This window comes from Phallusia mammillata, chromosome 2 (assembly GCF_965637545.1).
Source record: "Phallusia mammillata chromosome 2, kaPhaMamm4.hap1.1, whole genome shotgun sequence".
In the NCBI taxonomy this organism is placed as follows: domain Eukaryota; kingdom Metazoa; phylum Chordata; class Ascidiacea; order Phlebobranchia; family Ascidiidae; genus Phallusia; species Phallusia mammillata.
This window is the reverse complement of record NC_137253.1, coordinates 7,423,906-7,444,392: the sequence shown is the minus strand read 5'-3', so window position 1 is coordinate 7,444,392 and position 20,487 is coordinate 7,423,906. Positions and strand designations below refer to the sequence as shown.

The 20,487-nt window shown below is 38.8% G+C and overlaps 2 long non-coding RNA genes across 6 annotated transcripts; both read right to left on the bottom strand.

The window, feature by feature from the left end:
• Nucleotides 1-277: 277 nt before the first annotated feature.
• On the bottom strand, nt 278-846 carry LOC145215089 (uncharacterized). Its single transcript, XR_013857202.1, has 3 exons — nt 637-846; nt 515-564; nt 278-451 (listed from the first exon to the last, which is right to left on the bottom strand). It is a non-coding gene; the product is annotated as an uncharacterized LOC145215089 (long non-coding RNA).
• Nucleotides 847-12,690: 11,844 nt separating this feature from the next.
• LOC145215678 (uncharacterized) lies at nt 12,691-20,002 on the bottom strand. 5 transcript variants are annotated; one of them, XR_013857344.1, is made up of 3 exons: nt 18,872-20,001; nt 18,355-18,801; nt 12,691-16,101 (listed from the first exon to the last, which is right to left on the bottom strand). It is a non-coding gene; the product is annotated as an uncharacterized LOC145215678 (long non-coding RNA). The 5 variants fall into 5 exon arrangements; XR_013857345.1 differs by having other exon boundaries at nt 18,355-18,530; nt 18,605-19,988; XR_013857347.1 differs by having other exon boundaries at nt 18,351-20,002.
• Between the last annotated feature and the right edge of the window lie 485 nt (nt 20,003-20,487).

Sequence of the window (20,487 nt, the reverse complement as noted above, 5' to 3'; positions counted from 1 at the left end):
ATTTTCGAACAAAAGTATGTTCGAGTGTTGCTTATTAGAGAGACTGATATCCCTACAGTTTACACCTCTATGCTGATGTGTAAAAGCGCCTTGGGTTTCTTTTGAGTTTTGTACGAAAAAGTGTGTAAGTTATACTTGACTTTTAGGATCAGGTGTTTGAATTTTGGAAACATCTTTAAGGTTTGTAGATGTAATTGATACGTTGTAAAGCATTAGTATTGATTGTGTTGTGTAGATTGGCTATAGCGTAACTAACATCCACGACAACAACTTGATTTGTAAAACATAGCAGTTGATTTATTTACAGCTGTAAATTGTTTCGCAAGAAAATGTAAGATTCTTTCAGAAGTAAAAATACGTCATTTTAATACCACATAGACGCAAAATAATTTATCTGAATCTTAATTTTTCGAAACGTTCTTGGTTCAAAGTTCCATCCCGTAATCAAGATCTGTAAAACCACATTTTAATAAATTCTTTCCCGTCTCTTTATTGTATTTTACCACAAACATACATGCTTCTGATCTCTCCAATCGGTTTACGCCTGAGCGTCCGTGGTGTGACCTGCTCGACAGCGGAGTGATTATCGGAAAGCGCCAATCGCGTATTTACAATCAAAATAGAATATCTTCTCACCTTTATCATACAACATGGTATTGACCTGCAAATTAATCGTATTACGACGTTAAGCAGGTGACTTTAATCCTTCTTTCCACACATACATAAGAGGTCAGTGGTAACAATGCCCGATCATGGGTATGAGACAAATTCGAATGCACAAAACAAACACTGAACTGTGTAAAAACACCGCAGTTTAGGCCCCGGGCCATTTGAGCGCTTGTCACAAAAAATCAAACCCTGTTCAAAGTGTGAAACTTTCAAGCTGCTTATGTCGGTATTAATAAGATTAAATGCCGTTGCTGTCAAATTAAGGTCGAATTCCGTCACGGCTTAAGCGCATCGCCCTCGACTATTGAAATCGTATCTCACTTCAAGGCGTGTTTACGTGAATTTCGGTCGTTACTGGCTATTTTTAGACCTTGGTTTATTTTCGGGTAAACTTGAGTGGCTGAGTTTAAGACGCTAACCGCATGAATTACATCAATGTTTGTTTGAACAATTTGTTTTGTTGGAAGAAAGTACTTGAGGTCTTCCAATCGTTTGTTTGACAACTAACATTTGCAATGAAACCACTGTTGCTTTTTTGTAGCTAAAAATTCCGGATTATATCATTTGTTAAGCTTTTCTCCGGTGTTATATCGGTCAGATTGTACACAATTTTATCAGCGTTTATAAAGTTGTTTGCTGTTTTTCTTTCCCTTTTTCAAAAGTAAAGGACATTTTTGCGTGAAATCAATTCATTCTGTTTGGTTGGCAGCTATTATATATTGCTTTGACTCATTAGGCAAATGCTACTTTTCGTTTCTCTTTATATGCCCAAAGTTAAGGAAAACATTCTCCTTCTCTCTTTTATTTCCGATGTAATTGCGTTTGTAAATTTACCTAAACAAAAGAAAGTTTTTTTTACATTTTATTTGAATGTGATTGAATACACTGCCATTACGGTACTTCCAAATCTTTAACTCTACAAGATTTCTCTTATCAATTTTTATTTTTATTTTTTTTGAGGGAAGGAGGTCAATCGTTTTTCGCTTTCGATTCCTCTATGTTGAAATTTACCACAATTCATCAAATTCAATCTCAATAATTCAACCCAAGACGACCCAAGATATAGATAGTGTATACTGCAACGTTTAAACGTTCATAAACTATGTCCTTTGCCCCAGGAGGCATCGGCAACATTCTTAAAACGGCAAAGCCCGACTTAAGTCCAAAGTTTATGATTACAATCTATCGAATGTAGTGTGAACTCTTACACCCAAATCACCATGCTTTTTGGATATGAAGTTGACTCTTGTGTCTGGGTATCGTCTTACGGTCTGTCTGCCCTTAACTGAGATTCGTGTTAGGTTAGACGTTTTCCCAGTCTCTGTCGCCGGACGAACCCTTTAACGCGTGTTTGTTGGTTTTGGAGCAAAGTCGTGGGTATTACCGCCAGTTTTGATGACACCGATAACGCAACGAGCCTTCTACACAAACACTATCTGCATCCAGTAGTTGTATGTATATTGCAGCGATTGTTTGTCTTCGCCGGGTTCAACGCCAAATCCTAATGCAGTCTCAATTCAAGTCTCCTGTGCGGAGAGATGGTGCATGAGATTGCTCTAATCTCGATATTGAATAACCGTAAATATCGCCGGTCTAGGCGCCGACGGGACGCCAACATCGGACGCTGGTAATCGTCTTCACCATCGCGTCATTCATCGACCTTTTCCGATAGTAACGCGTGCCCCGTAAACATATAAATAGTGTTAGGTCTTAAATCACAGCAACGATGCTGCTTCAGTGTCGCCGCTTTGCTTTGCATTTCTGATCTAGTTTTAATATCTGATTTGATTTTTTTCGGGATCGTGATGTTGCGACCATCATGTATGAGTGCAAGTTTTCGTGTCGTGATAAAGCACGAGCTGTGTTCCGGGGGGCACGGGCGTAGATTCGAAACACCCACTAAAAGTAATTTTCACTTTAACTTTTTTCCCGAATTTAATCGACTATTTCACATCTTACTATTTGTTTATAGTGAGGTTTATCACGCTCGTTTACTCTATTAGACCTGTTTAAGGCCAAAATTAATACCGCATTCCAACGCGAGATTGTTATCTACATTTTAAGGGGGCCACAGGTCTTACATGGTAACTTGAAGGGGGCCACGAGGCCAAAAAGTTACTTTAAGGGGGCCATGGTCCACGAAAGGTTGGGAACCACTGATCTAGAACTTTAGATTACTGCAAAACTCAATTTTGTTGACTATATAAGGTAACTTGTTAAACTTAATTTTCCATCTTACTTCAGATATGCTAACTTCTGCAAATATTTATGAAATAAACATCACCAAAACGCCTTAGCGGGTTGCAGAAAACATGCTATAAAATTATCCTCAAAACAAATTGAATTGCGGGCCAACAATATGTCATCCGGTTGAGCGTTGCGGTCAAATCGACATCAATCACTTTGGTCGAGGCACATCTCCGATAACTCGCGCGTCTCAATCATCTCAATGCATCTCATTCATCTACTGGTCTCCTCTTTGACGTCACAGCTTGTGTACAGCGGTTTGTAATCTGCCTAGCCTCGGGAAGAGTTGTCAGACTCCATCAGTTACGCCTGTTTGATTGACACTCCCGTGGCCTTGGTTAAGCCACGTTTCTGAGATTTGCACGGAGCGGGTAGCACTTTTGCTAGCTGCAACCGTCTGTTGTGCAATACAACATAATCTGGCAATGCAAGTTCGATGAGATATTGTCCATCATGTTGATATCCGTGTGGGTCGTGATTTTTGTGACGTACAAACCTGGTTCGTGGAAGCAGACCGCACGTTTCCACAAGCTATAGTTCAAATTATGTTTCATTGCGACAAGGTGTTTTGTCTTGGCTGTGTTAATAAGATTTAGAAGTATTAAGTGTGAGTATATATTTAGGGTTTGTATTTAATGAGCATAAGGTGGTGTGATATGGTTGCTAGTGGGGGTTAAAGGAACTGCTGGGGCCTTTTTTCTTAGTGAGGAGAAAGCTGTGTGAGATTGGGAGTGTATCTTTACATGCTAGTTAACCGTGAAATGAATATTAATTGTTTCCGAAAATATGCGTTTATTTTTTGACTTGAGTACCAGGGCATGTTGACTCGTTTTCAAGAAAAAGGATTCTAAGCTTCGTCTATGGTTCGAATGCATATCACCCTTTATCTGTAGAACAGAGATAGACGATGAATAGAAAAAGGGTAACTGCTGAGATGTGGTCAGGTTCGACATGAAACGGAGCAGAAAAACCTGACCCAATGTTGACTACTTTCTCCTGTGCCGTGCTTTGTGGGAAGAAAGAAAGTAAAACGAATTGCATTGAACTGCGAGTTTCTCATTCCACTTACGTTGATTCTCCCGTCGTTTGTTTGGGAATTCAACTGAACATTTTCAGCTTTCTCAATGGAAATAACTGATAAAGTTGACTTTTCGGGATGTGGTTTATGTTCCTATGTAAACGAATGTGAATATATGTGAGGGGATGGAGAGGAAATTACACTACACAAAATGTCACACCACCTCAATTCTGCATTGCGTTATTTATATAGCCGTTGGGTTGGCAGCTATGGTTCTGTCGTTAAAACGTAAGGTTTAGGTGGACTGGAAATTATAAAGGAGCCACACCAAATGATGTTGAATTTTATTTTTTTTGGTTTCAACAAATATTTTTCCCCTTTGACACACTCAGTTTCTTATTCAATTAAACCTAGAAACATAACTTTAGATAAGTATTGGAAAAGGTGAAGGCGTTTCCAGCAGCGTGTTTATGGCTTATAGCGAGTTTTCTATCAGAAAAAATATTTTCCTTCACACTAATGTATATAAATTGCTCATAAACGTCATTAACACGTTGCGTGCGTGTCAAAACGACGCAAAATGCCCCGATACCCGCTTCAGGGCCAATCCCGCATCGAACAATATTAATATAAATTTCATCGCACCGTTGCCCGTAATTGAGCGTAACAATTTCACCTCATTTTCGCCCCTGCTTTAAACAGTAACAGTAACATAATGAGACCACGCATTGGCTACGTCGCACCTTCAATATACCGGCGTGGACAAAATGAAATATTTATGCTTGTCCAGTGAATAAAATACTGAGCATAATATTTTGGCGACTGGACGCAAGGTGGCGCTCGCGCTTCGTTCTAGTTTAGTTTAAAATGTGAAACAGTTAAAAGCTTTGCAGGTTGCACCTTAGTATTAATAAACGTTGACCTTCGTTGCTTTACAAGCCTTATAAAAGTTGCGCATTCCTTATGATAATGCCAGTGTCGTGTTAAAGCGGAAAATCGCGCAAAACACATCAAAGTTTCAGAAATCCGCTATTTTCCGTGCTGCTATTTCAGTCACAAACAACAAATGAATCATTCATTTGTCCTTGGATTATGGAACCGGATGCAATTTTTAACATGCGTTTTCTCAAATATAATTTGCCATTCATTTTAGGTTAATGCAGCCATAACTTAAATTCAGTAAATCAACATGTTGCAATGATATATAACAATAGGTTTGCTTAAGGACAGTGTTGCCAACGTTCAAACTTTAGGCCCACATACTTTCCCTTACTAAATATTTTCCCGCACACCTAATCCGATAACCGGCTACACTAAGTGGCGATGATCAAATTTCCTAAACTTTATTCTTGAGGGATTAATAACAACCTAAATCCAATTCGTTGGTGGTAAACTCATGCACATTCACATTTTATCAACCTGTCTGTCAAATGACTTTCAGCCCACTGTTACAGTTGTAACTGTAAAAAGCTGTTTAAGTTGTAACGATTACCTTTGGATATGTTTTGTCGTTTAGAACACAATAGTTAAGTGAAATTAAATTTGTGTTTGAAGATCAGTTTATTTGTGCTACGTTTCCTTAATTGGATGCAAATGTTTTTGCTCCACAATTTTTTATCATATTTTTAGTAGACGTGAAAATGCGGCAAGTATAATATTTGATTTTAGACTTAGAGATAATGAAAACTTTTGGTTTTGAAAAGGGCAACTGAAATTGTAATCATTTGCAAAATCTATGGTAGAGTAAACAAAAATGGCGGGTTTTAAAAATTATCGGTTTAAGCAGCCGCAGGAGACAGTATTAAGTTACAATTGTTTCCAAAGTGAGATTTGAAAATTGTGGTTATTACCAATATTAAATTACGTTGTGAATACGTTATTTGTTTTGAACCAATTTTTTATTTGTGTCATTTAAGTGTCAATTTCAAGGCAAATTTGTTTTTAGGTGTTTGGCGCTGTGACCTTTTTTATTTTTTCCGATGTGCAGCCTTTACAATTGCTAATACTTTCAAACTGAAACTAATATGGCAAGGCACACGAGTCACAGTACTCGTTAAAAATGCAAACTATTGTATAAAATATTTTAAAGCGCTTTTTCAAGACGTCAAAATATGTTTCACAAACAGTGCTGCAAGTAGATTTTTATTTCTAACACAGATTGTGTCTTTGCATTGTTTTTCTTTTTTTTAATATTTCAGTGCACATAAAAGAATACGTTAATTTTGTGCATGGTCGTCCTAGTAAAAATAATGCTAAGTTTTTGGTTTAGTTTATTATCGCCTGACTGTTGCTGCAAAATACAGACTCATATCTCTGAATTTCTACTTGGTAATTGATATTTTCCCAATTTGTTGTGTGATTTCCAGTTTACGACAACATATCGTGATGTTGATTTGTTGCTATGATTTTTGACACTTTTTCCTTGTTTTTGGACTTTTGCGGCGAGCTTACTTGTCAATACAAGCACAGCAACTTTGTCAAATTAATGACCTAAAAACATTGAATCATTTTTCTTAAAAAATGTCCCATGACTTTACACAGACTTTGGCGGCGTTTCACATATACAAGCACATGCATTGGCTTTGGAAATTGAGTCCATTTTTTCTCCAAAATATTTGCATGCTTTTATATGGGTCATATCTCAGAGTACCTTCTTCGCATATTTATCCCGTTCAGGCAGGTCAGCCGGCGGAAACTCGTCTTGGCTCGTAGCTTGTAATTCCGCCCGATTACAACCAGCACCGTGTTCCCTGGCTTACGTCAGGTCGCAGTGGGACGTGTTGATGCGTCGTCTGTAAGCTGAGAGCGTCACCCATGAGACGCGCTAATCTAATATAGCCTCGCTGCCTGGCGCCATGTTGACTCCAGATTCCTCTCCCGGCCCTGCTATGTCGAATTGTCGGCTACAAATTTGATTTGGGCCTGTGTTAATATGTGATGTTCGACCTTAGCCGCGCGAGGTCAAGGCTGATGACGATTCAAGGGGGGAAGTGTGGTGGTGGTTCGCTGTGTCCGCTTGAATAATCTTTTTAGTGGAAACACTAATTCTTTTAAAATGATTTGTAGGAAGAAAACACTTTTTACCAACTGTTTGGTCAACGACACAACATTGTGTTGCAAAACTTTTTGGTTTCAACCTGTTTTTATTTACCTAAACCAGAATGATTCAGTCATCAATAAAGCCTTCAATTTCGTTTGTTTGGGGCAAAACGTACTTTGGCAAGTCCATTACAATAAAACACTATATTTCTTAAACATTCTAAATACATGTCAACATATTTTCTTGTAAATGCTTTTTTATTTAAACGACTTTGGAACTAGTTTTTGTGGGCATGTTTGGAAATATTTTCAGAATTGATCCTTTGGAATAGTTTATTGAATGTCGTTTTATCCTAATACTATGCCAATACGAAACAGTCGCTTCATGAAATTTTGCTATTTAACACGTCCGCTGCCGCATAAAATTATATTCTTTACTAATTATTTTTTAAGAATTCTCAGTTAAAGCTTCTTAATTGCCCACAATACACCGTGGCAATTTATATTTTGCATTGATGCCATACGTTTAAATGTATGACTTTACAAATGTACTAATGAATATTCAATAACCCCTTACAATGTTCCAGCGCTATTTCCGTCTTTGCAGCGCCCCTTGCATTGCAATTAAAACGCATAAAGACTCTTACCGCAAGTAAAGTGGCATATTCACCTAACCACCTATTATTAGTGACCTTTAGTCCTTGGAAAATGACCGATATGGGACAATGGGCACCCCTGGTCATCCTAATCGTTGCTGTGTCCGGTTTGTAGCGCCTTTTGGTTTTAGTAATTGCTAGGTGCTTTGGCCATCTTACTTGCTGCTGGTTGTACATAATTGATGAGAGTCCTGCAGCAAGCTGCTTAGTCTTGCTTCTTCGTGCATTGTGTTCGCTGTAAGACATTGTAAAGTATAGGGGATTGTCCCTTTTGGTGATATTTCCGGTACAACAGGGATTTGAAATGTCAAGTAGCTATTATGCCACAAAAGAGACAATTACAACTCGGTAACAACTGTTCATCAGTATGTTTTGAAACGGGAAATCTTTGTGTGAACTTGATATTTGTTGTTTTGACTTTTTCAAAAAATGTTAATTCTTCACAAAGTTCTTCTTCTTTAGGTGTGTGTTGGTGCAAATCATAGGGCAACAAAACTGTTCATGAAAAACATGAAGCTTGTGCAAAATTTGGCTAAATACATTGGTTAATACATTGGTTTGCTGGGTATCGCCACCAACGGTGCTGTACAGTCCGCTAACCGTATGTGAATGTCAAACATTGTCAGATAGTTTTATTGATTCAAATAAAGAAAAACAAAAGGCCAATCGTCATTTGGTAATGCATTTTTCGTTTTAATGGCATAGTCAGTATCTTATTCAAACAAAATCAGGATGCATTGTTATTTTATTGTAATTTTACGCTTTGACTATTACTTTAGAACCGATTGAACCCATTTGAACTTTGAGTGAAATTATAAACATGCTCCCACACACTTCTCTGTATTTTATTCCACAGTGGCGAAAAGACACCAAATGTCACCACCAGTGAGCTTCATACACCGCTAAAATTTCAAGTGATCTGTATAGCACCGCTGGTCGACGCACAAAACCTCAAATTCAGTATTGTCTGTGGTCCAGGTCACACAAAGGTGACAAGTACTAAGTCCAGTTTCGAGTTGATATGTGGGCGTTAGGCGCCGATCCTACCGCATAGGATTAAAGCTCTCTTTCATGTGAGTAATTTGCGCGATATAAACTCAAGCCAGCGTAGAACGATTATAGCCACAAGGCTTATGTCCCAACACAACAAACTAAGAACACTGTTTTGTATTTTGTTTGCGTTGACGCCTAGTTGGCTGTATACGAACAAAGGTTAAGGTGTTACAATGGTTGGAAACAAAATGGCTCAATTTTTTCGGTATCCTATTTTGTATGACATAAAAATATGGAAATAATGTAAAGACAAACCTATACTGGAGTAAACTGGAGTAAAGCATGATGTTTCTTCAATTATTTGTCATTTTTAAAAGATAACTATTTAAATCAAAGCTTTATGCTTTCTACAGCGATTCATGCATTAAGACCAATCGACTTTGAAATGTTCCTTCGGAAAACATTTGAAATTATAAAACATTTTTAATTTGCATGGCATGTTTATGACATTAACTTTATTAGGATCTCAGTAATCTTTAGAATTCTCACAATATAACTCTCTTACTTAAACATTTTTTTATGGGTGCTTGTAATGGGTTTACACAATAGCATGCAAATTATTTCTCCAGTCAAGCAAGCATGTGTAACTTGTTTGCTTATGATGCAGACGGAACACATTTTTGCGTCTTGCCACTTGGCAAAACTTGTTGTAATTGAGTGTCACAGGCGCCTTGTCAGCAGCTTAAAAACTTCCATGTAGCTGTTTGTAACCATAAGAGTGCAGGAGTGTCAATGCACTTTAAACTGTCGTAATGATGTCAGATATTAAGTGCTGGTGACCGTGGATATCTTTAGCTCTTTTGTCACTTTTTGTTTCTGTTTGTGTGTGATGTTAATCGGCGTTTTACATTCTTTGTTTTTAAAAATATTAAAATCATGAAATTAAAAAAATAGCGGCCAATGTCCCTGCGTAAAAAGAAAATATACACTTTCCAACCTTTGAACAATTACTGTTGTTGTCATTGAAGCAAACTTCTAAAAGCCTAGATGGGCGTTACATAAATGCATGCAAAAAGCAAAACAGTTACATACAGAGTAAAACAATATAATTGCAAACTAATAATTTAAACTTGTTGCATTTTTGTTTTATTATCTTATTATCACCACGTATGCAATTGCTATCTGTACTGTACAACACCATTTATTATTATTTAATTTTGTTGCTTGCGTTTAAAGCATCAGTCAAAAGCAGAAATGCCTAAATCTTTTAATTTTCATTTCTATTGTTTTAAGTTTGTATTGGATTTGTTGTTAACCTTGTCAAGGAGACAAAAACTAAAGGATTGCGCATTCCAAGCTCGAACGATCAAGTTGTGGCCATTCTATCTTGTTCCAAAGTAAATTAAACCTTGTAAAATGTTTCTTGTCAGATTATTTGATAAAATGCCTTCAGCGGGAGCAGTGCAACGCCATTTTGATTTAGGAGTCTTCCCTCTTCGTAATTTGGTAACAATTAGTTAAAATCAACCAAACAATTGGTGTTACTACTATAGTTTTCTTTTAAAAATTTAAGTGCTTTTGGCAAAAATTTCGCTGTACTCTCGCGGCAAAAAAGATTTAATTTAGGATGCAATACAGAATAATCAAAAAAATGTCTTGGCAAAAACTCAACGTTTTTTTTACAAAATAAGGCCTATTTCGTGTTCAGTTAAAATGTTGAAAAACAACAACAACTAATTAACAGCCTATAACTTCAATGCCAAACTTATTTTTAAATCAAATGGAACTGGGGTTGAAAAAAAACTGTTAAATTTTTAATTATAAAACTTTAATTTTGTGCGTGAATCTACTTTTCATAACATGAAAATTAAATACAGTCGTAAAAGTAAAAATTCTTATTACCAACTCAAAAAATCCAAGCACATACCAGACTTTATCGAAAAAAACGCCAATGGTAAAGTGAGAAATTTGCGGTTATTTCTGACGAAACGGGACGAGACAGGCTTGAAATTCATGCGTGGATTTTGTTGACCACTGATGTTATCAGGCGTGAGTTTTGCTCAAGATTTTAATCTCGGCATCGTTCGGTCGCCAGCCACGTATTGCATCAGACCTTTGGCTTGTCATTTGAGCTTCTAGGTTTTGTAAATTTCAATGTGATGACGCAAAAATGTTGTGGTATGATATTGTGGCGATTGTGTACATGGGGTCAATGTTAGATGTTTTCTGCAATATTTATATCGTGGGAAAGTTGACAAACTATTTGAAACATAATGCTTGTATTCAACCAGAATTGATAAAAACATGCACTATAAAAGATCAAGTCTTTTTTTATGCTGTATTTCAATTTTCTTGATCAAAAACAACCGTCCGACAACCTCTACATAGTAAATACATTTATTGCAAACTTTTCACAATTACTGATATTATTATCAGTGTATGCTACTTATTGGGTGTCTATAGAATCCTTACGAAAATATTCGTCATTAATCAATTTTAAAAGGGTTTTTGTTATTAATTGTTTAACATTTTGCTCACCAATTTTTGCTATACAACAGATACATTTTTTAGAAAAAAGGACAATTACTCGTATTTTGTTTTGTCTCCGTTTTGACCTTTGAATTGGCGCGAAGATTTCCACCGCAGACAGAAAAATTGTGAATTCATTAGGTGCGGGGACCGCAGCGAAACGCGCTCTCTCGATCACGCGGATAAACGTCACCAGGGCAACGGGCTAACGTTGATGCTGTGCGATCTCGCGTAGTTGGTTGTGACAATTGTGGCGGCCGATTAAGAACAATTTGTGGCGCTGCCGGAGCGTCGAACAACGATTATGTGCTTAAGAATGGCGCCAAGGTTTGCCACAGCGTTCATGACCTGCCTTATCCAGAGCTGCGTTGCGTTACAAACGGATCCCGCTGTTTTCCTAATGGCTGCCCCCGACGCCTGTTTATTTGCTCCTATCGTTCTCTGCTTCCAATGTCCTCTGCGGCAACCTTGTTCTAATGTTGATTTTGCGATGTGCAAAACAGATCAACGGTTTTGTTTAAATATTATTACCGCCCGATGCTGAGATTTGTGTTGTTCCGCGAGCGCCCGTAAACCCAAATGCTAGCACCAAATGTTGGTTAGTTTCTCTCTATCTTGGTTGTGTTTATTTTGACTTGCAAACGTGATTTGCAAGCCTTGACTAATTTCGAATTAACTTGTCAAACCAATGTTGTGTCATGATTTCCAAGTGTTGATTTAGAAGAGTTTGACGCCGGATCGGAAGTTAGATTGTGTCGTGGCTACTTTAGATTAAATGGTAAATGGTGTACTGCTATAAACGTCATCAAAAATAATACATAAAAATATAGCCTAAAACTTCGTAATGTAAAGACTAGTCTTCAATAATACATGGTAATGTTGTTGTTGTATGTAAAGGTTGCGTTTGTGTTCTGTTTTCTTTTTTCCTCTGCAAAAATGGGATCAAGTATGCAACGTGTAAAAATTTTAAACTTATTAATTGACCCGTAAAATAATGTAATTGTTTTATCACAAACCGAATTACGATGTGCATATTTTCACGCGTGACCGACAGGGGGCAGTAGAAGTCCATCTCTTAATCAATGACGCATTTTACGTGCGCCGCTGCTCAACGTATTGGCCCATGCAATATAGGGGTACAATAGTACCGATATTGCATATTCTGCAATTCTACGATTTGTCTAATTAGTATTCTACGATTTGTCTAATTTTCGTTTTGTTGTGAGTTAACCATTGCAAGTGTAGTTTGTTCACACTTTTTGTCTATTATTAAAATAAAAGCAACCCACCGAATAAAATACTTTTGTGTCCTTCCTTTTCATAAAACAACATTTTAAGTAATGTGCAAATGTTCAAATTTTTGAGGAAGTGCAAATTATTTAATAAATTTGTAAATAATATTTTTGTATGTTTCAAAAAACGTACATTTTAAAACAGCGTTCACTTGGAGCAAAGTTTGCTATTTCATTTTGATAATGAACGAGTCCTAATTTGGTCAGAGCAAATTTTGGCCGGAAATGTACATGGCTTACAAAAAAGCACAAGTCCCTTAACACTTTTATTCATGTTCCAAAACGTGTCTCTACATACAGTGCCCTTAAAGGCATTCACTCCAACACCGTATTTAAGTGTACAATCTCCCATCCTGCCAGACAGCCTCCAATCCATCATAGTTCCCAATGACTGAAAACAAAACGACCATCATCGTGTGCAGATGAAGGTTTTTGTTCTCGTTTCGTCGTCCTGTTAATTCCTGGCCACGACCAATCTGCGTGAAACGACATCACTCCGGCGGTCAGTTACGACAAGTCCGCCGCGTGTCCAGCAATAACAAAACATCAAAACTCGATTGACCATCTATCATACTTAGATATCCTGAGCGGACGGGTGTTGTTCTTTCTCTTTTTTCTCTTCCTTCCCCGCTCTCGTTTCGTGGGCACGCATCAGATAAAGAGATCTCCCCAACGGGCTGAGTTTACCCAAGTCATTATCCCCTAGTTGGTTTTGCTTGCAATGATATTTTTGGGGAGTAAGCTGGTGAATCTTGCTCTACCTTCTACAGACTGTTTTCACAGCCTTTTTTAAACCCTGTGCATTTGTCAGAGAAATTAAATAGCTTAAAAATTGAAACTAACTACCCCAATAGACGCAAATAGCAACATATTGGCGTCCACACGTGTTTAACAAGGAAACGCAAAACAACTTGTAGTGGCCATGGTCAGTTTATGCAAATGAATTTCATACTGTGAGTAAATCCCTAGAGCAAAAAGAGGATAAATTTAATACACCAGCCAACCACTTTGTATAGGCCGGCGCCACTCGTAATTCCATTAAGATCTGGCAGGCGTCACCAGATGGAAAATTAAAACGAAACTCGAATGCCCGATGCGTCGTGAAACAAAGAACTAAGTGCGAATTCAAACGCTTTTTCGATCTTTATCGCCTAATTCCATAACGTTTAGCCCAAACGTTTGATCATCAACCAATACATGAATACAAATAGATGGGATCAAGTTTTTGCTGACAACGGTTGCTTCCAAGGCCCATATTCAAAACTTGACGTCTCCAAGACCTGGTATCAATTACGCATCCGACCACAGCAAAATGACCTGCGGGATTACAGCATTAAATATTGATGTAAGTCAGGAATTTGAAAAGGAACAAAAAGGGAAACTATCTTAAATTGTTCCAAACCGCGGCGCGAACAATGACATACAATTGGACGTCCTCTGTGCTAATGTTAATGAAACTCTATACGCTGAGGTAATCACTTTATTAAAGCTGTTTAATTCTTTTGTACGATTTTGGACAGATAAAGAATAAAGGAGCTTTATTTGTCACTCTGGGTGAAAAAATTGCACTGCGCTGTCCTTTTTATGAAATAAAATCAGCTCAAAGGCGCATAGATGTTTTTGCTTACCTATAGTTATTATACTTGGGAGTCTAAAACGAAACAAAGTCCATTAACTAATTTTATTTTGCTTTATACTACTAACATGTTTTAGTAGCTGCACACCTTTATTTCTTGCGTATTAAAAAAATCAGGCAGTTTAGTATTTATGTTTGCAACTACCGTCCAAGGGTTTTGCATGTCTGAAATGATTTTATTATTGTGGCTTTTCATGGCCTATGACCATGAGCTTTGTACAATTTGTTGATGCAATGGCGGCGCCAAAACGATGATTATTATACCCACTAACGAATTAACCGATTAGTTGCTTGAATCAACAGCTTATCGCCAACGACAAAGCGTGCGACTTTGCACGTTGAAGTGAACAACCAGCTCTGGAACACACGAGGGCCCTTAAACCGTAAAATGGAACCTCGTATATAAACAAATGCGCTGGTTGTTGCTCGAACTACTGGGATCTGAGCTCCATCGTTGAGCTGTCGTCGGAACGTGTGCTTCACACCAATCATCACCTTATTTTATTAACGCGCGAATATTAGATCGAGGAATGATAATCTACAATCGGCGAGGGCCGCACGCCCGCGATCGAGGACCCTTCTTTACACCTCGGCCTTCGAGTGGTCGCATCGCCGTCAGTCCGGCGCCAGTAACGCTTGCTCCCGTCGCTTTTAATCAACTCGAGGGCCGTTCACATATCTCACGTGCCAACGCGTCAACATCGCGCCAGCCAAAGTCGCCAGTTTGTGGGTACAAATCCCAGCGGGTGCGCGATGTCGCCAGTACGTCGCAATAAACGCAATGCGATCAAAAAGCTTCGTCACCACCGCCGGGTTTAATTTGAAGTAATTTGTGTACTAATATTTGCAGTTTATTCATGTGGCGTGGCGGCCGACGGCTGAGACAAAACACAGAGCATTGGCGGCTTTTCCTGCTTGTCAAATTACGCCTAATGATTGACAGCGGCAAATTGGATTAGCGCAAGCCCCGAATGTCTGAAATACTTTTGGGTACACATTGTACAGTTCGAAATTTTCTGCAAGAAATGCAATGCAATATGTTTGGACAAAATTAAGGTGCTGATTTCTTTTTTTACCTGAAGATGTCAACGGTAAATGCTAAACGTTTTATCCTTGAATGTTTTGCTGTTACAAACGACACAAAGGCAACATCATGTGAAGACGATCTTTTTAAACCTCCAAAAAGTGATTATGTATTGGAAAAATTCGTCATTCAAAACTTTTTGAATCTTGAATCTTATTAAATGTACTGTGATTCTTTCAATGCTCTTTTTTCTGGTACTGTTAAATATCTAAAAGAAACTAGCTAAATTGACGTAAAAAAAACTATGTTCAAATACTTTACTTATACAGTATCATGTTATTAGAAACTATAGAAAATAACTTGAAAAACTGTCAGAGAGATTTTGTGCAGTGCATACATTCTGTTGCAATTTTCTGCATCCATTGTGTCGTTTTAAGAACCGCTGTGGTCATCATCACATTTTTTCAAAGATTTTGTCTTTTCTCAGAAAAGTTGTATAACCGTGGCAATTTTGAATTGCATTGCAAAAAGGAACTTATTGCTGATGTGTGATAGGGAGTGGAAATCGTGGGAAGGTTGGCCGCTAACGCATTTCTTACGTTGTGTATCTTGTGGGTCGTTTGTTTAACGCCGCAGCGTCTGAGTGTTTGTTTGTTGAAGTTCCAAATCGTCAAGAAATGTTGTAGTTATGCGACCGTAAACCTGACGTCGGCTAGTAGTTCGTGCAGTTCCCTGCAGATCAGATAGAATCTCGGCTTCCACGCGCTTGTAAACATTTTTACCCAACGTATCATCTCATTTGCCGTCCAACCTCCACTGGTAATCGGCGAGGTGCAAACCACCGCTCCTCACCACTCCACCTCCCGTAGGTTTCTTTTTATTCTCCCCCTGCTCCCGGGCGCGCATCGTGGCGCCGGGCTGGCGACCGCTTCAGACGATTCGATTGCTTGAGCAGCGAAATGCTTGTGACGTCATCGATCGCGCGCCGCTTTGCGCCTCTAAACAAATATTTAGAATTAGAACGCGCGAATCGCCGTCTTCGTCGCCATTCGCCACCAGAACACAACACTCGCGTAACAAGCGGTCAGTTGTGCTAAGATCCCTGAAATGTTTGCGAGCGTTATTAATGTCTCGTTGCTTTTGCTCATTTGGGCCGTTATAGGGCGCTCGCGCGAGCCTTCAACAACGCTTAATCACTTCGTAGTGGGAAGATAGCAAACACCGCGGGGAAGGCGCCTTTTACAACTGGTGTAAATCTATCTTTAAAGCGGCTTCTTTGAAATTTTATTGTGTTTTTTTCTCATCAATAGATGTTAAGGTAACGTCCTTGTTAAAAATATTTTATGTTATTTTCAACGGAGGGTAAAAATTCGGACTACCTCAATGTGTACAATTTTGTCGAATCGTAAAAAAACAAACTCTTTACCACTCCTAAAAAACGTGTTTACCAACAAACGCTTCAGACAATGGACCAAGTACATTACGCCCATTGCATGAAGTCAAATACAAACGTTTCACATGCTTTAAATTTGTAACTTCAATACGAGATTTTTTTCGGGTCAACTTCAAAACGAACGAAAATCAAGCTGTATGTGTGACTATTTGTCTATCAAAGTTTTTGAAAAATGCATTGGTCGTGTACATTTTACTCAACTTTGTTTTCTATCATAAGGAAATCTGAGAATCTTGCTACGCTATATTGTGTCCTTGGGTGGTGCACCATAAAATATAAAACACGGAGCGTGTTTAGGTAAACGGTAATTAGCTTAAATCATGATAAGAATTTACGAAGGTAACATAAATCAAAGGCACCCACTGGTTCCTGAACAGGCAGTGTACTGCGTCATAGCATCTGTCGTTGGCCACAAACAGCCCCGTATATGACCTCCGTTATGTCAAAAACAGCAGAAAAAATCCTGAATACCGAGCCCCCCCTTGTCAACCTGGTCGCTCAATCAGACGTCCTTGTAGCTCAAAGCTCGTCACATATTTATGCATGCACCGTCCTCTCGATAGCACTAAGCCTGCCACGGTTGGCGCCACGAGTCTGCGCTTGGTCGGGGGCTAAACTGCCCAAGTGGCCACTCTTTGGCCCTCAGAGTCACTTGGACCGTCGTCGCAGCTACTGATCGGGCAAACTTAACCCGCTTCGAGCACCTCTCCTGGCCACCGCACGTGTTACCCTTGTCAATTGACGCCGGAGATTGTTTACCAAACTTGGTTTCGATTGTCGGATTATAGGAGCCGTTTGGGGGTTGCCACTATAGACTTTGGACAACGATTCTTCCCCAAATAAAATCAGTGTTTCCTCGGCGAAATGTGTCAACTATTTCATGGTCACAAGATAGAGTTTTCGTCACAATAGGTTGTGCTTATCTTTGGGCAATAGTTTCATGCAATGCGCCCTTGCTATACTGCGGATTGTACTGCTTTAAGCCAAAGTGATTTGCTCGTAACTGAAACGTTTCTTTAACAATATTTCCCCTGTCATAGCACATAGTGTTTCGTGTTCATATGTTACATTGCAACAAAATTGCAGTTTCTCAAAAACCTATTGTTTCCGACATACTATTGTGCAATGCTTATCGGTAAAAATGCAATGTTGTCTTGTAACCCAAGCTTCTGCAATGCAATACAAGTTTGGCTTAGAGCAGGGGTGACTCAAGATCGACTTTTGAAGTAGTCCAACTCTTGAGATCTACCATTCCAACACAAATTAGCAAAGACATAGCGAGTACCAGAACAAAGTAACAATTACTACTGCAACTATATACTATTGTAACGTAACAAAGAGCCTACTTATGAACTTATTAACATATCCTTATGATTAATTCACACACAAAATTATCTATGTACAGCAACGCGTTACAAAGCAACTATTTTAAATAATTTCTGCAACCCTCGCGATCGACTTGAAATCAGTCCGAGATCGACCAGCAGTCGATCGCGATCGACGGGTTGGTCACCCCTGGCTGAGAGCTTCCGCAAGTAAATTTGGATATCTCGCTTAACAAATAATATGCGTGTTATTGTTGAAGTTTAAGAATAGTTTCGATTAAATCAAGTGTTTGCAACATCACGTGACGATTATGAGGTGTTTTTTCTCACTATTTTTGTTGCTTTTGATATTGTTATTCCTTTGCAATATATATATACTTTGCAATACCAAAACAACAATATCACTTCTTCCAAACTGCCGCGAATTGTTCATTCCTAAACTTATTACAGATGTAATCTTGTTAAAAACCTGCCGAGTCATGGTTGGAAGATCCCTTTTTTGTCGATTTCTAGTAGTCCATTGTGTCAGATGCTCTTGTATGTACAGCAAGTTAATATCGGTGGGCAGTAACCGCTACAACACACCTCTAGATAATTGGAAGCGATTGAGAGCTATCAAGTGTGATTTGGAAACGCTCCTCGACTCCAACTGGAATTAGAGTTGATATTTTGATGACATAATAGGCAAGCACTTTATCACGTCACAAACAATTACAACCATACCGGGTTTTCTGCAAGCGTCAGAACTCGAGATAAACTCAACTGCTCTCCTGCCAATACGACGCTCTTCACTGCAATTATGTGCTTGATGTGAATTCGTAAGGCGCCGACTTTCGCAGCTTAATTTCCCGCTCCGGAAGATTAACTTCCCGCTGACCAAACAGGGGCATTTGTTCGTCTTGTGTGCTAAGGAGGTGCGACTGAATGTAGAAATAATTATGGCATGACGAAGACTGATATAAATATCGCGGTCTACCAGTGTATACTTACCAATCCCTCCCGTTCTTTCATTAGTAGATATTTATGTAGAAGACATTACCGGCTTTAAGGTGACAACGTGTGTTTAAAGAAATTTTAATCATCTTTTGTTTTGCGTCCTGCAAAATTGAGGGGCACCAAATTTTACCTAGAATTTTTGTCATTTTACAAGAGAAGAAAGTCTGTCCAAATTTAGGACCTGAATCCAATACTACAGGACCAAAACCCGACCCGGACTCATATCTAAACAGAAACAAATTAGGTCCAAAAGTTACCTTTTCCGTCCCAAAAGAAATGAAATTATTTGATATTTGAAGATGTAGCATAGAAAATTGGTCAAAATGAAATTTTCGTGGATGTTATGTGGGTTGTAGATTTATACTTTACCATTTGAGTAAAAATGACTATCTGTCAGCACAAAGCACTTTTATCGACCTAATTTCAAGCCTGTATCCTGCAGTTACCTGTAAATAATAAATATAGAAGGTTCGTTTCTGTACCTGGATGACAATAGGGGAAACTGATTACAGGCAGAATCCTGGCGTCTGCTTTATCACTGAAAATATACAAGGGTTGGTGGTTTAAATTATTTTTACCGAATTTCCGTCCTTCATTCAACAGTTAAGCTGAGAATAGCGACTGGAAGGAGGCGACGAGTTGACAATCGCCGGCGCGTCTTTACACACATCGGAAGACCGCGCGCGCCTGAACGGGCCAGCCACCCCACGATGTGCAATTTTGAAAGTGGTAATTGCCGCGACTCGTAGGCGCCGGCCCTGTAGCCTCGATATGCCGCTGGGAGGTGGCACGAACACCCGGCCTTCCAAGGTGAACGCTGCGGCTGCACATGGTGGTGACATATTGAACCCCAATAGCAACTTCATGAATCACGTATGCCCGAAAACGAGCAAGGCGTCTTGCTGATGTTTGACAATGTGGCACAACGATCGATATGTTCCAATCCCAGTCGTGCCGTATCTTAAGGAGTGCTCCAAGATGGGGAGAATTTTAAAGCTAAAGACGACATACGCTGCGTTAATCTGTTGCCATATTTAAGTCAGCCAACACCGATAACCACTGTTTAGCGGAAGCAATCTGTTCCTTGTTGGCGTGGCAATTTGTTTTAAACACACTAACAGATTTGGGGTGTAATCTACACAGCGCATGGCAGACCTCGTTTGGGGTGTCATCCCAAAGCCATTATGGCTGGATGACATATTGTAGGTGTGGAACCGCAAGCGATTTGCATAGAATCTTGGCCTTAATTACCACGTCAGGCTATCGAGAAAATTCCACGCACATTAAAAAGCTGTTAATTTAACCAACTGACAGATTTTCAATATCTCTTTAATAAGACCTCCACTCGGTTTTAACGACATCTGAAAAAAACCTGACAATATCACGTAGGTGTGTACTAACGCCAACAGCTGTTTATTTTTTGTGTGTGTTTTTAATCTTGACACCAAGTGTAACAAATATAACATGTCTATTAAAAAAAAAAACGTTTACTTCAGTGAACTTTACTGCACCTGATCCGAATATCTAAACCGGTGTATATTTAAAAAAAAGGTTTTATTCAACGGTTTGAATCATCACAGCTTGCCATTAAGTTGTGTTTATTGAAGTCC